The following is a 7,154-nucleotide window of genomic DNA, read 5'->3' on the forward strand; positions in this document are numbered from 1 at the left end:
CTACTATCTCCCATATACTTGGATGGAGAGAGAACAAGTGGCTACGCATTTTGTGACTCCAAAATCCGTAGTCCTCTCCATCAAAGTGAGGGGGTTTACCAAGGGGAATGGAAAGCAAATGAGCATTGGAACTTTGCGGAATACGAGAGTAATCAAAGGAAAAGTTCGAATTAATCGGTTTCTTTTTCTCCTTGTATTCGTCGTCCTTTTGGGAAGAGGAAGACTCGTCGCTGTCGTAGTAGACTATCTTCTTGATCCTCCTCTTCTTCTTCCCATCCTTCTTCTTTTGACTCGAGCCGGAGTCATTGGCTTTGTCGTTCCTCGGCTCGTTGAAGATGGATTCTTTCTCCTTATCATTGACCACCATCCCCTTTCCCTTAGGATCCATCTCTTCGGGCGATTAGTCCCTTTCGTGAAGAGAACGGCTCCGATACCAATTGAGAGCACCTAGAGGGGGGGTGAATAGGTGATCCTGTAAAAACTTAAAACTTCACGCCACAAACTTGTTTAAGTGTTAGAACAATAAAGCCAAGTGGCTAGAGAGGAGTTCTAGTGAAACACAACAACCACAAAGATATCAACACAGAGAGGCACAGTGGTTTATCCCGTGGTTCGGCCGAGTTCAACACTTGCCTACTCCACGTTGTGGCGTCCCAACAGACGAGGGTTGCAATCAACCCCTCTAAAGTGATCTAAAGATCCACTTGAATACCACGGTGTTTCTTTTCCTTTCACTATATCCCGTTTGCGAGGAATCTCCACAACTTGGAGTTTCTCGCCCTTACAAAAGATGATCACAAAAGAACACGGAAGTGAGGATGGGATGAGCAACACACACAAGTCCATAGCAATACACACACACACGACCAAGACTTGAGTTCAAATGAATATCTCAAAGTTCTCACTAGAACGGAGCTCAAATCACTAAGAATGTCAAACGAGTGTGCAAAGATGAAGTGTGAATGATCAAGAATGCTCAAAGTGTGCTTGGTGTCCTCCTCCATGCGCCTAGGGGTCCCTTTTATAGCCCCAAGGAAGCTAGGAGTCGTTGAGAGCATTCCAGGAAGGCAATTCTTGCCTTCTGTCGACTGGCGCACCGGACAGTCCGGTGCGGATTTCTTTTCTATATTGGCGCAGCCGACCGTTGAAGATTTGGAGCCGTTGGCGCACCGGACACTGTCTGGTGCCCCCTTCATACCGTTGGCCTGGCCACGCGTCACGCGCGGATTGCGCGGCCGACCGTTGGCTCGGCCGACCGTGGGCTCACCGGACAGTCCGGTGAATTATAGCCGTACGCCGCCGGCGAATTCCCGAGAGCGGTCTTTTCACCAGAGCCAGTCTGGCGCACCGGACAGTCCGATGCACCCAGACTGAGCAAACTCTTGGCTGCTTCGAGCCAAGCTTTTCCAATTGTATTTTCTCTGATTCTAGCACTTAGACAAATTTGTTAGTACACAAAAACCAATGTACTAAGTCTAGAATCATACCTTTGTATTGATTTGCACCTTGTCCACCATTTGGCATAGTTTATCACTTAAGCACTTGTGTTGGACACTAAATCACCAAAATACTTAGAAATGGCCTAAGGGCACATTTCCCTTTCACTTAGAGATTTTCTAATTGCTAATGCTTTCAAGGTTGGGAAAGCCGATCCAACTCTTTTCACTAAGACTTGTGATGGTGACCTATTTGTATGCCAAATTTGTGTCGATGACATAATATTTGGTTCTACTAACCAAAAGTCTTGTAAGGAGTTTAGCAGGGTGATGACACAGAAATTTGAGATGTCGATGATGGGCGAGTTGAACTACTTCCTTGGGTTCCAAGTGAAGCAACTCAAGGATGGCACCTTCATCTCACAAATGAAGTACACGCAAGACCTTCTCAAGCAGTTTGGGATGAAGGACGCCAAGCCCGCAAAGACACCAATGGGAACCGACGGACATGTCGACCTCAACAAAGGAGGTAAGTCCGTAGATCAAAAGGCATACCGGTCTATGATAGGGTCATTACTTTATTTATGTGCTAGTAGACCGGATATTATGCTAAGCGTTTGCATGTGTGCTAGATATCAATCCGACCCAAGGGAATGTCACCTTGTGGCCGTTAAGCGGATTCTTAGATATTTAGTTGCTACGCCTTGCTTCGAGATCTGGTATCCAAAGGGGTCTACCTTTGACTTGATTGGATATTCAGACTCCGATTATGCCGGGTGCAAGGTTGATAGGAAGAGTACATCAGGGACGTGCCAATTCCTAGGATGGTCCCTGGTGTCATGGAGCTCAAAGAAACAAACTTTCGTTGCCCTATCCACCGCTGAGGTCGAGTATGTTGCCGCAAGACAGTGTTGCGCGCAACTACTTTGGATGAGGCAAACCCTCTGAGACTTTGGCTACAATCTGAGCAAAGTCCCACTCCTATGTGACAATGGCACTAAGCACATAGACATCCGACATCACTTCCTGAGAGACCACCAGCAAAAGGGAGATATCGAGGTGTACCATATTAACACCAAGAACCAGCTAGCCGATATCTTCACCAAGCCTTTAGATGAGAAAAGGTTTTGCAGGTTGTGTAGTGAGCTAAATGTCTTAGATTCGCGTAACTTGGATTGATCTATAGCATACATGTGTTTTATGCCTTTGATCATGTAATTTCTGCATTTCAAACTATGTTTGTTCATTTGTGGTGCTCAAGTTGTACACATGATCCTCGGACCTCACAAGTCCATTTGCAAGTGATGCACTTATTTAGGGGGAGGCATACTACAACTTGACCCGTTGAGACTAACCTTGTGTTTGAGTTTAGTTGTTTTAGTCTCAAAAGTGAATTGAAAGGGAAAGGTGAACTTGGACCATGCAAAGACTTCCACTGCACTCCGGTATTCACTCCAAGTTCATATCTATGCTCTTATTGCCTTTTTGCTCGTAATTGACGATTTTGGTGAGGCAATGGGGTTAAAGGGCCAAGAATGATCCCGTTTTGGTGTTAATGCCAAAGGGGAGAAATTAAGGCCAAAGCAAATGGATCAGCCACCACTTGTGAAATTTCAAAAAGAGCAGAGTTAGAACTTTTTGATTTGTTCAAACACTCTTATTGCAAAATTTGGTCTCTTGTTGGGAGAATCTATGATTATGGGAAAAGGGGGGAGTTTTTGAATCTTGATCATTTTCACTCTTGAAATATCTCCCAAACAAGTGAGTTTGACTTAGAGATTGGAAAATGAATTTGATTTGCAAAAACAAACTAAGTGGTGGCAAAGTATGATCCAAATATGCCAAATTTGAATCAAAAACAATTTTTGTTCTCAAATGCATTGATGTTGCACTTCTCTTAGTTGCTTTTTGATGTGTTGGCATAAATCACCAAAAAGGGGGAGATTGAAAGGGAAATGTGCCCATAGGCCATTTCTAAAGTGTTTTGGTGATTAAGTGTCCAACACATATTCTCTAAGTGTTAAACTGTGCCAAAGATTTAAGAAGTGCAAATCATGCAACAAGGTACGTTTCTAGACTTAGTATTTTGATTTGGGTACTAATGTATTGTGTCTAAGTGCTAGAAACAGGAGAAAAGTGATTGGGAATGAGTTGGCTGTGTATAGCCAACTCCTGCTCGGTCTAGGTGCACCGGACAGTGTCCGGTGCGCTAGACCAGTCTCGGTGAACAGGCCACTCTCGGGACTCGACGGTGGCGTACGGCTATAAATCACCGGACTGTCCGGTGGTGCACCGGACTGTCCGGTGAGTCGTCCGCGGCGAAGTCGTCGCTCTCGGGAAACGTTCAACGGCGTACGACTAAAATTCATCGGACTGTCCGGTGGGGCACCGGACTGTCCGGTGGGGCACCGGACTGTCCGGTGAGCCAACGGTCGACTGCGCCAACGGTCGGTCACGCAATCCACGCGCGACGCGTGGGCGCGCCAACGGTCGGCAGGGGGCACCGGACTGTCTGGTGTGCACCAGACAGTGTCCAGTGCGCCAACTGCCATGAATCTGCAACGGTCAGATGCACCAGAAAAGGAAGGAGATCGCGCACCGGACAGCTACACGGACTGTTCGGTGGTGCACCGGACTGTCCGGTGCGCCACCCGGCAGAAGGCAAGATTTGCCTTCCAAGAATGCCTCCAACGGCTCCTAGCTGCCTTGAGGCTATAAAAGGGACGCCTAGGCATATGGAGGAGTCATCTAAGCATACTTTGAGCATTCTAAGTCTTCCTCACTCCGTCTCCATGCACTTGATCGACCATATTAGTGATTTGAGCTCCGTTCTTGTAGTGAACTCGTTGTGCTTCATTTTGAGCTTAAGTCTTGGCTTGTGTGCGTGCGTATTGCTGCGGATTTGTGTGTGTTGCTTCCCATCCTTACTCTTGTGCTTTCACCGTGATCTTTATTGTAAGGGCGAGAGACTCCAACTTGTGGAGATTCCTCGCAAACGGGAAAAGAGATAAGCAAAGAAAAGTTGTGGTATTCAAGCTGATCATTGGATCACTTGAAAGGGGTTGAGTGCAACCCTCGTCCATTGGGACGCCACAACGTGGAGGTAGGCAAGTGTTACACTTGCCGAACCACGGGATAAACTCGCGTGTCTTTTGTGATTGTTTTTCTGTGATACTTGTGTTCGCAAGAACTCGCTACTTAGCCATACTAACACTTAACCAAGTTTTGTGGCTATTAGTTGTTGAATTTTACAGGATCACCTATTCACCTCCTTCCCCTCTAGGTGCTCTCAACAATGGCATCTTCAGACCCACTTTGAGGGACCAAAGGCATCCCCAAAGATCTCCTCCTCGAAGGTCTAGACAGGATTTCGACTAGAAGGGTTGTAGTTGCTAGAGCCCTCATCGTTAAAGGGGCAGCCTTATTAGACCTCATCCTCATTATAGTATGAGTCATTGCTAGGAAGCTTGAATAAGCTATCTGTCATGGTTGAAGTTGGATGAAAGAAGTGGATGAAGAAGAAAAATGCTTCTAAAAGAGTAGCACTCATGAAGAATATGCAGAGCACTGGTTGAGCCTCTTTGGCTTCTCTCGATGGAAGTAATGGTGTTGGCAGTTAGAACTTTACTCATCAATCGTGGTGCTTTTTCGATTGATGGACCACCAATAGTCGTTTAGGAGTAGTGGTCACAACGAGTCTCTCAGACGACATGACATATAGTATAACAGAGAAAAAACCCAAGATCATCGCCGGAATGAATAGTCACCTCGTGGTGATACAAATTTTCTACATGTGGTCGAATTGCTCGCTAGGCCCTGTCACCCCTTTAACCATCGGTGAAACAATTTCATCATCAATTATGTAATAACTAGCAATAATGATGGTGGTGGTGATATCTTAGTATGTAGTAGTGGCAACTTAGGAAAGCAAACAAATGTGAAAGCTTAAATGAGATATAGAATTCAAACTCATGTTGGCAGTTGTTGGGGGCCTTCTTCTTCCGAAGGTCCTAAAAACGTGACTAATATGTTTTTAGTGTAATATAAACTGTTACAGGAAACTTCGGTTTAAGACGAAGGTACACGTGATATGGAAATACAACCCGAAGGTAGGATGAACAAGCGCCAAAGCTGCGACTGAAGGAGTTTCGGTTTAGTATGATGATGAAGGTGGAAGATGAAACCGACCTAAAAGGGAAAAGACTACTCAACCCTTGATAACTCGCTTTATGATTAACAGTAAATGTCAGGGATATGAATGTAATTTTGTCCGGGTTGCTTCCCGTGCCTATAAATAGATGAACAATAACACCGTACTGTTCACGCTGAACTGTAATCGCTCTTGCGTCACTCTCACATTCTCACCTTCTGACAAGCCGAAGGTATCAATGTAATATGAACATTGTGAATATTTATCCATGTTTTTGAAATAAGGATGTAAATACTTTATCGATATATCATCATTATTTACATTCTTTGGTATTTCATTTATATTTGTTTACTGATATGATGAAGGTATGTCCTTCATGACCTTCGTCTGGAGATCATTATACCCGAAAGGAGATAATGTTTCGAAGGACGAAGGTCTTTAATCATTAACAATTGTGTTGCTTTGTTCTTGATGTATAACACCCAAGAGCAAGGACCAACATTGGCGCCCACCTCTGGTGAACTCATTCGACCACCTTCGGCAAGCATTGACTTTCACAATGCCACCGAAGAAGACTATGGTGCTAGGGGCTACCCTACAGCCACTGGACACTAATCAAGAGACGTTACGCGAAACTAGGAGCCAGAAGAGAAAGGCTACCAGCCCAACACCTCAGGAGGAGGAACTGGATCAAGAGATCAGGGATCTGGAAGCTATCCATCAACATGTGCAAAAGAAGAGGGAAAAGATGCTTCGGCTCGCTGACCTCCAGAAGAAGATCGACGAAGCTGCCGAAGAAATGTGTCACTCACTCAGGATGACCAAGACCGAAGGCCCCAACACAGGGAGCTTCGCCAATAAAGTTCATTCAATGATGATGAATGGTACGGTGACTTTCATCAGGGCAATTTTGGTTTTGACGATGCTTCTCCCTTGGCAGCAAAATTGCAGGCTACCCCGTGGCCATCGTCATACAAGACATCCCAGCTCCCTATGTATGACGAGCACTCAGACCCCAAGCAATTCCTAATGAGCTACGAAGCAACCATATCCTCATATGGGGGCAATATTGCAGTCATGGCGAAGTCCTTCGTTATGGCAGTCAAAAGCGTAGCTCAAACTTGGTACTCCTCTCTTCGGCCAGGGACAATTACGTCGTGGCAGAAGCTAAAGGATATGTTAGTGACCAGCTTTCAGGGATTTCAAACAAAGCCAGTCACTGCCCAAGCTCTCTTTCAGTGTACACAGGACCAGGAGGAGTACTTGCAGGCGTATGTCCGAAGGTTCTTAAGGCTGAGAGCTCAGGCACCTACAGTGCCCAATGAGATCATCATTGAGGCCATGATTAAGGGACTTCGGCCAGGACCTACGGCGCAATACTTCGCAAGGAAGCCACCACAAACCTTGGAGAAGCTTCTCCAGAAAATGGACGAGTACATTAGAGCTGACAATGACTTTTGGCAAAGAAGGGAAGAAGTATATAGTTACTCTGAAATGGTCAGGGGCTTTGGAGGAAGATTCCGCCCTAGGCATGTCAGGTCAATCCATAATGCTAGTTCAAGTGACGA

The sequence above is a fragment of the Zea mays genome, chromosome 9, assembly GCF_902167145.1.
Source record: "Zea mays cultivar B73 chromosome 9, Zm-B73-REFERENCE-NAM-5.0, whole genome shotgun sequence".
NCBI classification, from domain to species: Eukaryota; Viridiplantae; Streptophyta; class Magnoliopsida; order Poales; family Poaceae; genus Zea; species Zea mays.